We start from the raw sequence: 19,019 nt of genomic DNA, 5'->3' as shown, positions 1-19,019 counted from the left end.
ATAAAATTTTAAAGCTTTTGCACAAACAAAACCAATGCAACCAAAATTATAAGGAAAGCTGAAAACGGGGGAAATTTTTGCAACAAGTGTCTCTGAAAATAGGCCTATTTTCTTAAATATAGAGATAACTGAGTCAAATTTATAAAAATTGATAAATGGTCAGAGGATATGAACAGGCAGTTTTCAGACAAAGAAATCAAAGCTATCTATACTCATATGAAGAAATGCTCCAAAAGACTATTGATCAGAGAAATGCAAATTAAAACCACCCTGAGGTATCATCTTACACTTATCAGAGTAACTAATATGATAAAAAAGGAAAATGTTAGATGTTGGAGAGGATGTGGGAAAACTGGAATGTTAATCTACTGTTGGTGGAGTTGTGAACTGATCCAACCATTCTGGAGAGCAATTTGGAACTATGTCCAAAGGGCTATCAAACTGTGCATACCCTTTGATCCAGCAATACTATTGCTAGGTTTGTATCCCCAAGAGCTACTTGTACAAAAATATTTATAGCAGCTCTTTTGTGTTGGCTAAGAATTGGAAATCAAAGGAATGCCCATCAATTGGGGAATGGCTAAACATGCTGTGGTATATGATTACAATGAAATATTATTGTGCTATAAGAAATGACAAGCAGGATGATTTCAGAAAGGCCTGGAAAGACTTATATGAACTGATATATAGTGAAGTGAGCAGAACCAAGAGAACATTGTGCATAGAGACAGCAATATTGTTCGATGAAGAACTGTGAATGACTTAACTATTCTCAGCAATACAATGATCCAAGACAATCCCAAAGGACTAATGATGAAACATCCTATCCACCTAAAAAGAAAGAACTGATATTGATTGAACACAGACTGAAGCGTGCTATTTTTTAGACTTTCTTTTCTTTTTTTCAAGTTTTCTTAGACAAAACGACTAATATGGCAATGTTTTGCATAATTGTATATGTATAACATATATCTGATTACTTACTATGTCAGGGAGACAGGGAGGGAGGGAGGGATAGAATTTGGAACTCAAAATTTTAAATAAAAATGTTTATTTAAAAAAAAAAAATCTTGGGGCAATCAGGTAGTGTAGTGGATAGAGCACTGACCCTGGAGTCAGGAGTACCTGAGTTCAAATCCGGCCTCAGACACTTAACACTTACTAGCTGTGTGACCCTGGGCAAGTCACTTAACCCCAACTGCCTCACTTAAAAACAAAAAAAGAAATCAACCAAATAAAAAAAAATCTCTCCTTACTCCAGTCAATCCTTCTATATTCAACTGTTAAACTGAGATTACTAAAACACAGGTCTCATATGCTACCACTACCATCCTCCAACTCAATAAACTCGAGTGCCTCCCTATCATATTCCATATGAAATATAAAATTCTTTAGTGTTCAAAGCCCTTCCCAACTTAGCCCCACCACTCTACCTTTCTAATCTTTCTAGTCTTCTTCTTATACATTATAACTTCCTCCATATTCTCTATGATGCATTGACATTGGCTTCCTTGCCATTCCTCAAAAAGACACTTCATTTCCTGACTCTTGGCATTTCCACTGGTTTTCCTCCATACATGGAACTGTCCCCCTCCTCATTTCCACTTCCTGACTTCCCTGACTTCCTTCAAGTACCAGATAAAACATTCTATAGCAAGCCTTTCCCAATCCCCTTTAATTCTAGTGCCTTCTCTTTCTTGATTACCTCCAATTTACCCAGTATATATATATATGTATATATATATATGTATATATACATACACATACACACACACACACACACACACACACACACATATATATACACATATACATTTGTATCCAGTTCTTTACATATTGTCTCCCCCATTAGACTGTGAGCTCCTTGATAGCAGAGACTGTCTTATAGTGGAACACCAACTATAATGGAGAGGATGAGAGGAGAGGGGAAAGAAACTGAAATGTAAAAAACTTGGCTGACAGATGACTAGGTTTCCAACTTGGATTCTCTGACTCCAAGCCCAGTTTCCTTTCAACTAAATCATGCTATCTCCCGGGATGCTGATTTTTCTCAAAATCTTTTGAAATTCTTTTATATATGTTTTCAGCGTGTGATGTTTAAAATCTAAATTGTGTGATCGCCTTAAATTAGAAGCTTTAGCACCAGTCTTTGGGCATTAAACATTTATTAAAGCATACAGGTATTCACATGGAGTTCAGAAAGTTAAGAAAAGGTCTATCTAGCCTAGAGTTCCAGCCTGGTCGGGTTCTTCCTCAAGTCCTCTGCCACAAGCCTGCTTCAGTCACAAACTCTCCAGCAAACTGATTGTGGAAGCTTTTTATAGAGGCGGTCCTTACACACTGCTTCAAGCTGATTGGTTGGCATCATCCAAATCCATTGGTTTTGAAGGTGTTCTCAAGTTGAGTTCACAGTCTAGCTTCTGAGAACAATACATTCTGGTTTTTTTATTTTTATTTTTTAGTGAGGCAGTTGGGGTTAAGTGACTTGCCCAGGGTCACACAGCTAGTAAGTGTTAAGTGTCTGAGGCCGGATTTGAACTCAGGTATTCCTGACTCCAGGGCCGGTGCTCTATCCACTGCCCCCCCCCCCAACAATACATTCTTAAGGGCTAGCCAGGTGTGATTACAATCTAGTTAACTTGAAGTAGGCTAATCAGCAGTCAATCACTCTCACTTGATTCAATCAGTTTAGATTAATCTCCAGGTGGGTCTTTGAGTATCTGCTAAATCCCATTATTTCATCACAAATGCTAGCAATTGCATTTTGGTTCTTTTGAATATCAACCACCATTCTTTTGGATATCCCTTCCATTTCCTTTTGAATAACTTCAATGGCAGTTTTAGAATGAGCCCAAAGAAGCCAAGTGTGGTGAGTAAGGAAACTAAGTGATCAAAGTTGGTAATGCTGATTTAGGAGTCTAGGCTTTTTTTTTTGGGGGGGGGGGCAGTGGGGAGAGGAATATAGAAAGGGGAAAGAGATGAGGACAATGGGGAAGTTGGGGGTTGATTCCCAAATAGTGTATGACCATAAAGTAATGAGACTAGTTTTCCCCTGTGGTTTGTAAACTGGTTCTAAGGTAATTCCAAAATATAGATTTTGTTTTGTTTTGTTTTGAATGTTTAAGTTGGCTTAAAAGCACAGGGGGCTGGGATGGCAGGGGTGGGGGGACGCCAGTCTAATTATTTAACAATAATACCAGATCACTATAAAAGGACTACAACATGGTTCTTAGAATAGAGTTTGTAAACTTTTCTTAAAATATTTTGATAACTATATTTTAATCGAATTGGTTTCTTTTGTGATCCAATGTGTTTTATGTTATGGCTTTAAAAAACATTATTCCAGGGGCAGGTAAATGACACAGTAGATAAAACACTGGCCCTGGATTCAGGAGGACCTGAGTTTAAATCTAGACTCAGACACTTGACACTAGCTATGTGACCCTGAGCAAGTCACTTAACCCTCATTGACCAGCAAAAACAAACAAACAAAAAAAACCCACCATTATTTCTAGAACTGGTCCATAGGACTTACCAGACTGTCAAAAGGGTCTATGACACAAAAAAAGATGAATCCTTAAAGGCAGGATGGGTTTGCTTTGGCTGCAGAATCTCCAGGTCTGCTGAAAGTGTTCCTAGGAAATATATGAGTCAAAGGTCAGCTACATTACAGGTGAAGTCCTCCTACCAAGACTCACTAACAGCATTAGCCAGATGGACCTGGCATAGGTTCCCCTGCTTGGACAAGAAATGGGATCTGCACTAGGTGGCACAGTGGATTAGAGTGATGTGCCTGGAGTTAGGAATTCAAATTTGGTCTAGGATACTAAGTGTATACATGACTCTGGGGAAAATCACTTAAGCCCTGTTTGCCACAGCTTCTTCTTCCATAAGATGGGAGTGATAATAGCACCTATTTCCCAGAGTTATTTCAAGGATCAAATGAAATAATTATCATAAAGTGCTTAGCACAGTGCCTAACACTTAAAGTGCTATAAAAAGTTCTATATAAATATTAGCTGTTATTAATCTTTTTCTTTGTAAAATAAGAGGGTTTAGAACACACCATCTGTGATTACATACAACTCCAAATATCCTCTGGCTCTGGGAACACAACCAATAAAACAGAATAAGGGAAGGAGTGGGTTGAAAATAGAAATGCTAAAACCCTCAAGGCACCCCAAATTCCCAGTATCAAGGACTGAAAGGCTGAGTGGAGAAAATGTCAGTCATTGCCTGCTTGCTCCTAAACCCCAAAAGATCTCAATTATTTTCACTGCACTTAAAAACTTCATCATCAGGGGCAGCTAGATGGCGCAGTGGTAAAGCACCAGCCTTGGATTCAGGAGTACCTGAGTTCAAATCTGGCCTCGGACACTTGACACTTACTAGCTGTGTGACCCTGGGCAAGTCACTTAACCCCCATTGCCCCGCAAAAAAAAAAAAAAAAAAAAAAAAAAAAAACAAACTTCATCATGATTATTTGGGGGAGAAGTCCTCCCCATTTTCCCCAGAATGCTGGTATTTCTTCCTTTTGTGGAAATAGGATAGGGAAGGAGGTAGAATGGGAATAACACTAGACTTGGAATCAGAAGACCTAGGTTTAATCCTTGTTTCAGGGACTTCTGCACACCATGGACAAATGGCAAAACCCCTCTCGGCCTCAGTTTCTTCATCTGAAAAATGGGAGTAATGTATTAGCTACCTGATAGAGTGGTGGTAAGAAAATTGCTTCCTAAAGCTTAGTGTTTGCTATAAGTTATTATGAAAAGTCTTGTGCTATAGTAGAAAACACTGGAATTGGAATAGTCAGAACAACACATAGTAGGTGCTCAGCTGGAGTCCCCCTCCCTTCCCATTTCAACCAAATACATACTCTAGAAGAAAAAAAGAAACAAGCATTTGTTAAATGCCTTTTTATTAAATGAGTGGGTTTTTTTTTTAATGTAAATGCCTACTATATGCAAGGGCCTTTAAAAATCTGATCTCATTTGATTCTCATAACAACTCTAGGAGGTGGGTGCTATTATTATCCCCATTTTACAGAGAAAAATGAGAAAAATTAGGCAGACAGATGAAGTGACTTGCTCAGGATCACATTGCTAGTAAGTGTTTGAGACAAGATTTGGACTAAGATCTTGCTGACTCTAGATCCAGTGCTCTATCCACTTTGCCACCTAATTGAGGCTCTTTCAATCCAGTGACCATCCCATGGTGTCTTCACTTCCTAAAGGACAGAGAAACCAAACATTCTCTATATCCCCTACTACAGTCCCTTCTATGAGATTATGGTCACCTGAGAAGTCTCTTATCTGTTAAGAAAACCAAAAACTTAGAAATTCTTTCAATTTCATCTAATTCTAAATAGTAGAACTGAGGGGCAGCTAGGTGGCACACTGGATAGAGCAGCAGCCCTGGATTCAGAAGGACCTGAGTTCAAATCCAGCCTCAGACCCTTGACCCTGGGCAAGTCACTTAACCCCAATTGCCTCACCAACAAAGAAAAATGAAAGAAAAAAAAGAATAGTAGAACTGAGTTTACTATTTCTTTAAAGCTCACCAACCCTCACAAACTTTACCTGTAATCTGAGACAGATTAAAAAGGTCTACCCCAAAGAAAACGTCAACCCCAGCCTACTAATATGACTTAACATCCACTATCCTCTTATTAAGACCTGTTTGGGTGATGGGGGGAGGGGAAGGCATTCTGTCTCTGTTATCTAATTTCAAGTTTAAACTTTATTAGGACTCTGAAAGATAAATATAAGAAGCTCAATATCAGATCATACATTTGTCCAGTTATTTTTTTTCCTTTGGCAAAAAAGCTGATAGATTTACCACAGCATACTTCCCCTCTAATAGTTAAATACAGCATAAAAGTAGTAAACTCCCATTGTTTACATCACTTACCCTCCATCAGAAAAACAGGCCACTTGGTACAGGCAGTGCCTCCCTCCCAACCCTTTTCTAAAAAGTCATTTGCTCAAAGGGGAGCTGGCCCCAAACTCAGAGAAGGTCCTTCAAATCCAGCCCAAGTGGTGCTACAACTTCCTCAAGGAAGTTCCGGACCCACAGCTATGCCCCTTGTCCTCAGTAGAGTTTAAAATTAACAGCAAAATTAACTTTGGTTTTCATAAGATGGAATCAGTCCATACCCAGCGTTCATTCTGTTCTCACTGCAGATGGTTGTTAGAGTTTCTCTCCCACTTCAATTTCCATGTCCTATACTTATTTTTTTACTTCTTGTATCCCCCAGTAGACTTCAAGCTCCATGAGAGCAGGTCTTAGTCCATTTTTCTTTTTATTTATCCCCAGATAAATAGCTTCTGAGTTATTGAATTGAATTGATATGACTGTTAAGAACCACTCATGATGTTGTGATTGCCTTTTGACATTACCAATTTAATTTCCTAAAGGATAGTTATTTTCAGTCACTGAACCTAACTCAAGAATACATTGTATAATATAATTATTCTAAACTTCAATAACTTTTGCAGTGGATAGAGCACCAGGGGCTGGAGTCAAGATAGTCCTGAGTTCAAGTCCTCAAACATTTACCAGTGTGAACTTGGGCAATTCATTTAGCCTGTTTCCTAATCTGTAAAATGAGGTTAATTAGAGCACCTACCAGGCAGCTAGGTGGGGCAGTGGATAAAGCACTAGCCCTGGATTCAGGAGGACCTGAGTTCAAATTTGGCCTCAGACACTTGACACTTACTAGCTGTGTGACCCTGGGCAAGTCACTTAACCCTCAATGCCCCAAAAGAAAAAAAAAATAGCACCTACCTCCCAGGGTTCCTGTGAGGATTAAATGAGATGATCATTGTAAAGTGCTTAGCACAGTACCTGATACATAGTAAGGGCTATATAAATGTTAGTTATTATTATTGTTATTATTAATATTATCACCAAAGCGCACAAAAGACTTGTATTGATTCAATTAAAAAGTGTTCCTTAAAGAAATACAGAACCGGCAAAAAAAAAAAAAAAAGAAATACAGAACAACTTAAATAGCTGGAGGAATATTCCATGCTCATGTCTAAGTCATGCCAATATAATGAAAGTGACAATGGTACCAAAATTAATTTATACTTTTAAAGCTAAACCAATCAAATTCCCAAGAACTTTATAGAGCTTGATAAAATAATAACAAAATTCATATGCAAAAACAAAAGATCTAGAATATCAAGGAAAAGAATGAAAAGAAGTAGAGATGAAAGGAGAAATAGCACTTCCAGATTTCAAACTGAATTATAAACAGCAGTCAACAAAACCATCTAGTATTGGTTAAAAAATAGATAGATCAATGGCACAGACTAGACAAGGGAGATTCAGAAACAATATGACTCAATAACTCAGTGTTTAATAAAGTGGAAAACATAAATTACCTAGGGAAAAACGCCTTTATTGATAAAAACTGGAAAGCTGTCTGGCAGAAATTAGGTTTAGTTAGACCACACCTTACATCATATTCCTCAATACATTCTAAATGGGTAGGAGATATATTCCTAACCAAACAAAAGACAAAGGCAATTACAAAAGATAAAACTTTGATTATAAGAAACTGAAAGCTTCTACATAGGCACCCAAGATAAGAAGGGAAGTGGTCAAATTGAGGAGGGTCCCCTTTGTATCAAATTTTGATGATTAGGTTTTGGTATCCAAAGTATATAAACAAATAATAAATATATATATGTGACAAATAGTCATTCCCCAATAGATCAAAGGATATGAACAAACAGTTCTCAAAAGAACTTCGAAGTATTCACAAGCACATAAAAGAAAGCTCTAAATAACTAATAATAAGAGAAACTACTATCGAAATAAGCCTGAAGTTTCACCTCACAGCTAGTAAATTGGCAGAGATGTCAAAAAATGGCCACAGTTAGTATTGGAAGGATTGTGGGAAGATAGGCATGCTACTACATTGTTAGTAGAGTTGTGAAATGGCAGGATCATTTTGGAAAGCAATTTGGAATCATGCAAATAAAGTGACTAAAATCTCCACACCCCTTGAACCAGAGACTCCTTTACCAGGCTTATACCCTGAAGAAACTATTAATTAGGAAAAAGCCCCCAAACACACCAAAATATTTAAAGCAGCTCTTTGACAGCAAAGAATTGGAAACAAAGTAAATGCCCATCCCCTGGATAATGGCTAAACAAATTGTGGTACATTAATGTAACAGAATATTACAAACTGTGGTACATTAATATAACAGAATATTATATTAATGTAACAGAATATTGCACAGTAATAAAAAAGGTGGGGTGAATTCAGAGAAGTATGGAAAAAATGTACATGAACTGATACAGGGTAAAGTAAGCAGAGGCCCCCCAAAACAATACAAGAAATAACTACAATAATATCAATGGAAAGAAACGCCAAAAAAAAAACAGTCAAACATGAATGTAACCAAATTATAAAGCTCAAGCAGGACTCAAATGAAGACATATAAGAGGATATCCCTAACTCACCCCTTGGTGGAGGGAGGTCCCAGGTGTTATATACTTCTGTTTTCAGACTTTTTCAATTTATTGGTATAAATAACACTTTATAAAATGCTGTTTGTTATATGGGATGGTTCTCTAGAGGGGCAGAAAAAGAGAAACTTGGGATTACTATGATGACTCAAGAAACAGAAAACATCAATAAAACCTATTTTAAACAACAAATAAATAAAATGTTTTTTACAAACTATTCTATACAGGGAATTTATGTTCAAAGATTTTCATTAGCAACCTCATATGTAATTACCAAACACTGGTAAACTAAATGTCTGATAAAAGGGATATGGTTAAATAAATTGTGGTATATTGATGTAATGGAATACTATAAAGCATAAAGACCAACCAGTAAAAATAAGGAATACAAAGGAATAATGCAAAGCAGATAAAGAAAAAAGAGAAGAATTTAGTGTATGCTATCTATGACCACTTAAGAGAGAAAAGAAAATGAGAATGAAAGTACAAGCACAACATCCTGTTGAGGAAAATTTATGATACTTAATGAATGGAAATTAATTTAAATGTAAATAGCAAACTAAGCAAATTTGGTGGATTAGATGTTCAAAATCAAGTGGTTTTTTTTAATAAAACACATAAATGTGTTAAGGGCACAGGAATTTCTCCAAGGATATTATGAGAAAAACTTTGTCTCATTGGGGGAAAAACCACATATGTGGAGAAATAAGGAAAGGGGAGAAACAGTGCAGCACAGTTCAGCAAGGCCACAAGGAACATAGCAGTGGCAGATCTTCTTAACCAATGGACATATTGGGTATTTTTAGGTTAAGAAATTTTTTTAACGGCTTAACATACTTCTTTGGGAGAGAAGTGCTTTATAGTTCTTTGGGGGAAAGTGCTTTAATGTAAATGGGCAATAAAACACACACTCCTTGCCGTGCCATTGTTTTCCACAATGCCGTGACTCGGATTCGAACCGAGGTTGCTGCGGCCACAACGCAGAGTACTAACCACTATACGATCACGGCGAGCTACCGGAGCGCTACGAGTGCACGTCCTTTCCAGCATTTCTTTTTAGCTATTTCATCACTTGCTTCAGTCTGGCTACCTTTGACTTCATTGAAGGTCATCGTAAACAAAATTCATTCTTAATTATGAAGCATCCGTCGACGGCTTCCATTCCTCTCCCTCACCCACGCGGGTGGAGATGAAACTGATCCTGTGGCAGCCCCCTCTAGGAGGGACTGATAGGAAACCTGTCGGTCCTGGAAACTAGAAGTGTCGTGAGAAAGAACAAATATTTATGAAACACCCAGGGTATGGGAGCAGGAAGAGGGGAAGAAAGAAGTGCTACAGGATTCAAACAAGACATGCTCCCTTCGGGAACATGGTAGGGAAAAGGCATATTACGCAAATAACTAGGATACAGAATATTGCTTGATTAATTCTTGATTAATGAGCGAATGTATCGGTCAGTCAAGAAGCACTTATTAAGTGCCTACTATGTCAGTTAAGCGCTGGGGTTACAAAGAACTCCCCCCACCCCAGACAAAACTCCTAATCTAAAAGAGCTCATAGTCTAATGGGGAGGGGGGATACAACGTGCAAAAAATTATGCACAGGCAAGCTATAGATAGGATAAAATTGGAGATTATCAGCAGAGCAAGAAGGGGGATCAGGAAAGGCTTCTTTGTAGGTGGGATTTTAGCTTGAACTTGAAGGAGGGAAGATGAAAGAAAGAGTTCTGTGCGGGTGGTGGTGGGGGGGGTGACAGCCAACAAAAATGCCTGGAGTTGGGAAATGGAATTTCTTATACGAGGAACTGCAAGAACGTCGGTGTCGCTGAATCGTCGGGGGTGCCTAAAGCGTAAGAAGATTGGAAAGGTTGGAGCGTGGCAGGTTGCGGAGGGTTTTCAAAGTGAATGAATGAAATAATCAAGGTGGAAGAAGCGCGCACAACAAAGTGATGCTCCCTCCGTGAGGTCAGAGCAAGAAGCTCTTTACTAACCCGGAGTAAAACGGGAGGTTTGCTTTGGGGAGGAGGTACGTCCACGCCCTGACATCTCACACGTTCACCCCCACCTTTTGCAAGAATGCACCCCCAAAGGTCCTCCGGCAAGTCCCATAGGGACACGGAGGCTTCTGTGGACGTGTCCGCTGGGAAACACCCCCATTTCCCCGCCTACCCGAACCCCTCAGCACTAGCGCCCACGTGGCGGAGGCTGAGCAAGGTCTCCCCCGCCTTCCGAGTCGTGATCACGTGAGAAGGCCGCTTCCCATCCCCGCCCGGCATCCCGAACCATCCCGGGGGCGCCGAACGAGAGTCCTCCCCTATTTGCCCCACCCTCATCTCGGGTCCGTGGTGAAAAACGTTCCAAGTAAAAGGGCTAGCCAGATCGAGACTGAGTTCCTCTCCGGCGAGAAAGGGAAAGAGCCAGGAGGCTAAAAGGGGCAGCACGCCTGCCAAAGCGGAGCAAAGACTGACCAAGGCTCCGGGAGAGCCGCGCGCCTGCGTGTTGCAGAGAGAGCGGGAGGAATAAGAAACAAACCGAAGCTCAGCAATGACCTATCGGAAACACGTCAGTTGTACGGGGGCGGGGCTTTAGACCTAGAAAAGCCTGAGTGACAAATTTTATTGCCAGCTCCCCGGTAGCTTGCCGTGATCGTATAGTGGTTAGTACTCTGCGTTGTGGCCGCAGCAACCTCGGTTCGAATCCGAGTCACGGCATTGTGGAAAACAATGGCACGGCAAGGGAGCTTTAATTTTTTTCTTGCGACTATTTTTTTAACTTTAATTATCTCACAATCACTTGTCTCCTGAAGAGGAAGCCCCAGAATCCCCCTGACAACTGAGACTTCGGGAAAAAAAAGAAAGCTATGAAATTGACGCGTAGTAAATGCTTGCCCCTTAGTGCGCAATGACTGAGTCCCTTTTGTATATTTACCAGCGTTTGTGTTCTATCCTCAACGTGAAAATTCAAGCTCCACTGGGGCAGAGACTGTCTTGGCTTTGTATCTCAAAGGCCTAGCACAGTGCCTTGCGCATAGTAGGAGCTTAATAATTGCTTATTGGATAAGATCGGATTCCCTATACCTCCCACAAGTAGGAGATTGGATGGTTCATCAGATGAAATAACATAAATGCTATACAAACCTTTAAGGAGCTACATAAATACTTATTGTTATTACTATGCTATTTTCTCCATGGGAGCCATAGAATAATCCTCCTCTTGACTCCTTTCTAGGGACCCAATTTTTGTTTGGGTAAGAATATAAACTCTTTGAGATGACCGTTTTATTCTTTGTATTTGAAGCCCCAGCACATACTTCAACCTGTCATAATTACAGTAGACGCTTAATAAATGGTGTTTGGTTGACTGTTCTTTTTCCCTTAATAGCGATGCAGAGCAGATTTCCTCTAGTCTCCCAGCATTTAGAGGGAATTTCTGCATTTAGGGGGAATCCTGAGAAGTGTCGCTTAAGCCAGGAACCTTCTCTTAGCCGTCTATTAGAATGCGGTCCTTCCACGAGCACAAGTCATTCGAAGAGTTAACATTGTTGGGTAGTTTAGGAGTCACAGACGAGAAATACCACACGTTCTGGTCTGGGGGAGTTCTACGCCTGCGTTCATCAGCCTCGGTTTGGAACTCCTCCCCAAAGCAAGAACGAAGAGTGACGTACAGAAAGGGAGGGTCTATCGCTAAAGAAGAGTGTTACAAGCTCGCGAAAGCTACGGGTCCCGGTTAGCTCGCCGTGATCGTATAGTGGTTAGTACTCTGCGTTGTGGCCGCAGCAACCTCGGTTCGAATCCGAGTCACGGCATTGTGGAAGCAATGGCACGGCAAGGGATCTAGCTTTTTTGTTTCACCCAGCAATTTTATTCTGTACTTTCGACGTTTTAAAAATGAAACAAAGCACGAACCAAAACACCCACGGTTATTTACAATGGAGAAGAACCCCAAAATTGACCTTTAAAGGACTTGAATCGCTACTATTGTTCATTCCTCTCGCTGAGAATGGACTCCTTCGTTATTCCAATGTTTCCTATATACCACCCCAACAGGAAACAGCTCCCCACAATCTCCCTTGTTATTTTCGTGAGTCTGAAACCTTAACAAGGAATAGATATGGATAGCTAACAGATCACTGTATAGCGAATAGTCCGATTCCCTAGCCCAGTTGTAACCTTTAAGGCAAGGTTGGACCTTTTCAGACACAAAGAAAAACATTTAGGGTTAGAAGGGACCTTTTACTCCAAACCTCTCATTTTAGAGAGGAGAAAAGATGATGGATTTGGAATCAGGGAATCAGAGTTTGAACCTGTCTAAAATCACTTCATCTTCCGGTTTCCTTATCTGTAAAATGAGGGGATTGGACTAGTTGACCCATCGGGTGTCTTCCTAGCTCTAAATCTAGGTTCCATTTATTTTATGAAACCTGGGACCAGAGATTTGCCCAAGGTCACACAGCCAAATTGCTACACAGCTACTATACTTCACCACCGCCTTTGTGTCATTCATCTTTATACAGCCTCCAAATCTAGCAGGCTTTCCACTTTTCCATTTCACAAGATTTGTTTTATAGGCCTGACAATGGGAGACTTTGTATTTTCTCCAAGTCGTTGTAATTGACTAGCATTACACCATAGCAGGATGATAATTATTCTTTGACAGATGGAGCCCTTGGCCCTAGCCCTGGCTATGGCCCTGGAGGTTTCTAGAGAATACCTCCATTCTTACACACCTGCTTAAAGGGTTCAGAATGAATACTAGGATTCAGAAGGTCTTAGAAAGATATTATTTTGGAGTCTGTCCTGTGCCACCATTTCTCACCTTTACTTCACAATCACCCAGTAAGAAAGTAGCTTTTGTGTTATCCTTTCCATATTACAGATACAGTACTTGAGCCTCAGACAAATTCAGTAGTCTGACCAACATCACATTAGTAAGGGTCAACCCCAGGTCATTTGATTCAAAGTAGTACAGGGCTCATTTCACTACTCCTTGCTGCCTAACTGTTGAATTAAACAATTCAATTCAAAGGGCTCTTATTAAGCACCACTTCATTTCACATCATCCAGCCATCCTTCTCCACCATCTCCTTCTCAAGATCAGCCCTTCTTGATTCCATCCCTTCCCATCTTTTCTCCAGCAAATTACTGCCATGTAGCAATCTCAGAGCACTGCAAAGAGAAACATTTCTTTACAACATAAATAAACAAAATTTAGAACGGGGAAATAATCCTCTGTATTTTTTCCCTTTGAAAGGAAAAGTGATCTAAGAATAGTTTAAGGGGTGAGAAGGTTGGGTTAGGGTAAGGGTGGAGTTACCTGGAATAGACTTTGAATAGATTTTGATGAAGAGGGCCCTCCTTCTGTAGAGAAACCTAAACTCTAGCAAGCCAGCAGGCTTCCCAATCTGCACTAAGGGGCAGGAGTTACTCAGAGGTAAAGAAAAAAGGGAACCGAGTGACACAAAGGAAACAAAGGCCTATTTATGGTCCAGCCCTTCATTGGGATAAAGCAACTGCTCAGACTAACAGTCCTTTTGGTGTACTGGCTACAAATACTTCCTCTTTTTCCTAACTTTGGGAGAAGTTATTACCAGTGTTCAAAGGAATCTAGGATTTCTTGGACAAACTTGTTTAACTGCAGGGCCTGCCACTGGGAGTGGGGTGTGTGGGGCAGGACATGGGGTGGGGGAAGGGAACAATCTAGGTTTCCCTGCTGGGGAGGATCAGAGTGTGAGTACAGTGAACTAAAGACTAGAAACGGTATAAAATAATGAGGGCCAGGGAAAGGAAGAAGGCTTTTGTTGTTGTTGTTGTTATTGAGGGGGAGAATGGAAGACAGAATGAAAAAGGAGGGGGTAGAAAAATTGACAGACAAGAAAGACTATAGAACATTCCTAGGCTACAGTCAGACATCTTAGACTCTGGATATCTCTAGGAAAATTGTTCCTACCCACATCAAGATAATAAAGATTATCTATTCTAATTCTTACCTTTTACAGTTGAGGAAACTGAGGCCCAGAGAGATTAAGTGGCTTGCCCACAATTAGACAGTCAAGCAAGTGTCAGAGGTGGAATTCAAACACAGATAGATACACCAGATTACCTTCCCTTGAAGCATCACTTCTCTGAATTCCTGTGCCATAATTTCTGGGACAAACCTTTTTGGTACTTTTAACATCAAGCAATTTGAGAAGTGTGAGAGGATTAGTAACTGGAAGGTTTAGCAAAAACTTCATGGGTGGAAATGGAGAATTAAGGGGGGAAATAGTTAAATATAACAATAATATAGAGGAAAACAACACTGAAGGGCTTCAGGATTTTGATGAGTGCAGTGACTAATCATAACAACAGAGGACTGACAATAAAGTATGCCTTCCACTTTGCATCAGAAAGGTGGTGGACTACAGATAAGTAATGGAGCATAAATGTTCAGACATGGCCAATGTGTTGATTCATTTTGCTTAACTATTGGTTTGCTACAAAGGAAGGCTCTTGGGGGAAGGTAAAAGTGATGGTCATGGGGCAACTAGGTGGTGAAATGGATAAAGTACCAGCCCTGGATTCAGGAGGACCTGAGTTCAAATGTAACATCAGACACTTGACACTCACTAGCTGTGTTACCCTGGGCAAGTCACTTAACCCCCATTGCCTCACCAAAAAGTCATGTTTTAAAAGGGGAATTATCTCTAGGACTTAAAAAAAAGAATTAAAAATAATTCAGAGGTTTCAAATCTCAGTCACTAGGATTATAGTACCCTCAACAGAAACAGGATAATTTAGGAAAAAGACAGATTTATTAAGGGAAATAATGAGTTTTGTTTGGGATATGTTGAGTTTGAGATACTTAAAGAAGATGCCTGAGAGACATTTGGACTGAGTTTAGGAGAGAGATTAGGATTGAATATGCATATTTGGGAGTTATAAATATAAATTTAGAGTTGGTAACTGAACCTATAAGAGAAAAGGAGAACAAGGGAGGGCTTTGATGGGAGGGAGAGGGAGAGGAGGGACAAGGAAAGAACTTTGTAGGGAATTCAGATTTAGAGAATGAAAGATAGATTGTGAGTCAACAAAGGAGAATGGGAGGAAGAAATAAACCAGAAGTTGCTGTAGGCAATAGAAGGATTACTGAGAGAGAGAGGTGTCAAGAAAGCTGACAAAGGAAAGAGAACCTAAGGGAGGTGATAGTAAACCAAAGTAGAAGAAATCCAGGAGAATAAAGATTTTGGAGGTGGAGGAATGAGGGTTAAGTTACTTGCCCAAGGTCACTCAGCTACTGTCAAGTGTCTGAGGGCAGATTTGAACTCAGGTCCTGCTAAATCCAGGGCTGGTGCTTTATCCACTAAACCACCTAACTGCCACCCCCTCCCCTACCCGCTTCCCCTCCCACTCCCCCAGGAGAATAAAGATTGAAAAAGGACCATTGATTTAACAGGTAAGAGATGTAATTTCCTAGGTTCATGGATGGAAACCAGATTGCAAGGAATAGAGAAAAAGGGTGAGTAGTGAAACAACGAAGGATTCAATTGTATGAACAACTCTAGGTCTAGGAATTTAGCAAAGGATAGATAGATAGGTGGGTAGATAAATAGATGATAGATAGATAGATAGATAGATGGATAGACAGATAGACTGAGGGACTGGCCATGGTCAAATAGTGTTGGTTTTTTTCTTGCAAGGATTTCCCTTTTGTTTTATGTTTTTATTTTATTCATTTTATTTTAAAATTTTTTTCCAATGACATGTAAAGATTTTTTTTTTGAGTTCCAAATTTTTCTCCCACCCTCTCTTCCCTCCCCGCTCCTGCAGCCAGCAAGCAATCTGATATAGGTTATACATTACAATCATGTTAAATATATTTCCACATTAAAAGTCATGTTGTAAGAGAAGAATCAGAACAAAAGGGGGAAAAACACAAGAAAAAATAAACAACAATAACAAAGCAACAACAAAAGTGACAAGAATATGCTTCATTCTGCATTCAGACTCCATCATTCTTTTTCTGAATGTGGAAAGCATTTGCCACCATGAGTCTTTTGTCAAGTAGTGGTTTTTAAAGGATAGGTGAGACATACCTGAGATATAGATTGCCCTCTTAATCGTCTCACAGAATTATATTTTGTCTCTTCAAAGAGATGATAAACTTCTTAAGGTCAGGAACGATTTTCTTATTCTTTTCATCTCTCACTTATACAGGAATATGCTTCTACTTGAACTGTTTCTGGGCAGGATAAATATCCTTCCCCCAAAGCTTCTGTTTGTCCATTCACAACTGACCAGGACAATACCCAATAAAACTCTAAAATCCTTGAAGTTTTTGATTAGTGACCTGGGGTCACTTCTTCTGTTTTTCTCTTCCCAGTAAAAAAAGAAAAGAGCCTTCCTTCCTTAGACCTTCAGAGCATTCTGTTTATACTTTTTCCTATGTTTTTGTTCTTTTGGGTGTAATAGTTATTTGTGTCCCCACCTGTGCTCATCCTCCTGGTCTTTTAGAACCTAGCTTTTTAAACTGTGGGTCACGAATATGGGGTCTCATAACTGAATGTAGGGATGGTAAAAAAAATTGGCAATAGTAAAAGGTTATATTTACCTATTTTATATACCTATATACTCAGGGTCGTGTGAAAATTTCTTGGGCAAAAAGGGGTTGCGAGTGGAAAACATTTAAGAAGCCATTCTCTAGAGAGCCAGAGTAATGCCTAAATTACCTTTGTAGATTTCTCAGTGTATCGAACATGAGACCTTAAAGATTTCATGAATGAATGAATGTCTACGGTCCTCATTCCTCTCATCCCTTTTCCTTCCTCAAAACAGGGAAAGCAATTGTTGGTTATTTCCAGAGAAGGGGTAGGTAGGGTGGGAAGAGATGAGTTTATTTTTTGTGAAAAGAGGGACTTTCCCACTACCCCCTCAAGTCCCCTTTCCTATGCCTCATCTGATGACCTTCCTATAGAATTTTCCCCAGCTGACAAACCTTGCTCCTTCTAGAGAATGGAAGGTGCTTTGTATGAGAGCTCTGGAATGCCAGACTGGGTGGGGCCAGATGGTGACAGGCCTTGGAAGCCAAGCAGAATGACCAAACTGTCCGGTTCCTCTTCCCACTCACCCCCAGGCAGACATAGCAAGAAGTGAAAGCCAGGAAGAACACTATTATATAAGATTAAGCAAGAGTCCCAAAGGGAAAAATGAGACCTACAATGTCAAACTTACTTAAAGAGCTTCTCCCAATCTAGAATAACTAAATTTAGTTAATATTTTTTTGACTGAATAGATATATTCCACTCTACACAATAAATGTGTTTCTGAAAAACTTGCATGATTTAGGGATAAATTGAATAACACTTGAAATGAATCTGGGGTGAGGGGCAGAATTAGGAAAATAAAATTCTAGAGAAACCTTTCTTTAAGGTAGAAACTCACTACCTGATATGTCTGCTTTAAACTTAAATTTTATTTAATTAATAAAATTAATACATTAATGAAAATTTAAAAATATTCTAAGCTTTAAATAATGAGCTTGTGTCATTATTGTGTCATCCAAGGTTATTTTGTATCTGCTTCATATGTGTCTTGTATATATACTTATGCACAATGTACAACATTGTCTCCCCATTTGAATATAAACTCTTGAAGTGTATAGATTATTTTGCTTTTGTCTTGATATCATGTTTAGCCCAGTGTCTGAAATATAACAAGTACTTAATAAACCTTTGTTGATTGACAGATTCTATCAATTTGCTTCAATTCTTTTTTATTTAATCAGCAAAATTCAAAATTGTGTTGCATATGATTTTTTTTTTTTGGTGAGGCAATTGGGGTTAAGTGACTTGCTCAAGGTCACACAGCTAATAATAAGTGTCACGTGTCTGAGGCTAGATTTGAACTCAGGTCCTCCTGACTCCAGGGCTGGTGCTTTATCCACTGCACTACCTGGCTGCCTCCCTATGATTCTTTTCTTATTTTGATAATGGAATATCTCAATCTGTACTTATCGAGCAATTCAATTTATTAAGTACCTTGGTGGCACAGTGGACAGAACACTAGACTTGAAGTCAGGAAGACTTGAGTTCAAATCAGACCCTGAACAATTCGCCTTTGCCTCTGTCTGCCTTGGTTTCCTGAACTGTAAGATGGGGATAATAATAGCACCTACCTCCCAAGGTTCTTATGAGGAACAAATAAGATCAGATTTGTAAATCAGTAGTAATTGCCATGTAGTAGGTACTTAGTAAGTGCTTGTTTCCTTCCTTCATCCTTACCATAATAAGGAGGTACCTATACATATACAAGGCACTATGCCAAATGCTAAAGGAGATAGAAAATCTATGACATAGGGTCTGTGCCCTCCTAAACTTACTTAAAACGAATTGATGTGCTCAAATAACTGTTACACAAAATAAGGGGGGAAATGAATAGGAAAGATACAAAATCCTAGGAGATATCTGGGACAGCATTATCTCTATACAGACCAGGGAAGGCTTCATGGAAGACACTGCAATTGAGTTTAATCTCAAAGGAGAGCTAGGCATTCAATAGATGA

The 19,019-nt window shown here is 39.5% G+C and overlaps 3 non-coding genes across 3 annotated transcripts; 2 read left to right on the top strand and 1 right to left on the bottom strand.

The window, feature by feature from the left end:
* Positions 1–9,422: 9,422 nt before the first annotated feature.
* Positions 9,423–9,494, bottom strand: TRNAH-GUG. The gene has a single exon. It is a non-coding gene; the product is annotated as a tRNA-His (tRNA).
* A 1,628-nt stretch (positions 9,495–11,122) lies between these two features.
* On the top strand, positions 11,123–11,194 carry TRNAH-GUG. The gene has a single exon. It is a non-coding gene; the product is annotated as a tRNA-His (tRNA).
* A 1,022-nt stretch (positions 11,195–12,216) lies between these two features.
* Positions 12,217–12,288, top strand: TRNAH-GUG. The gene has a single exon. It is a non-coding gene; the product is annotated as a tRNA-His (tRNA).
* Positions 12,289–19,019: the final 6,731 nt, after the last annotated feature.

Source organism: Dromiciops gliroides, chromosome 2 (assembly GCF_019393635.1).
Source record: "Dromiciops gliroides isolate mDroGli1 chromosome 2, mDroGli1.pri, whole genome shotgun sequence".
Lineage (NCBI taxonomy): Eukaryota > Metazoa > Chordata > Mammalia > Microbiotheria > Microbiotheriidae > Dromiciops > Dromiciops gliroides.
This window is presented reverse-complemented; position numbering and strand designations above follow the sequence as displayed.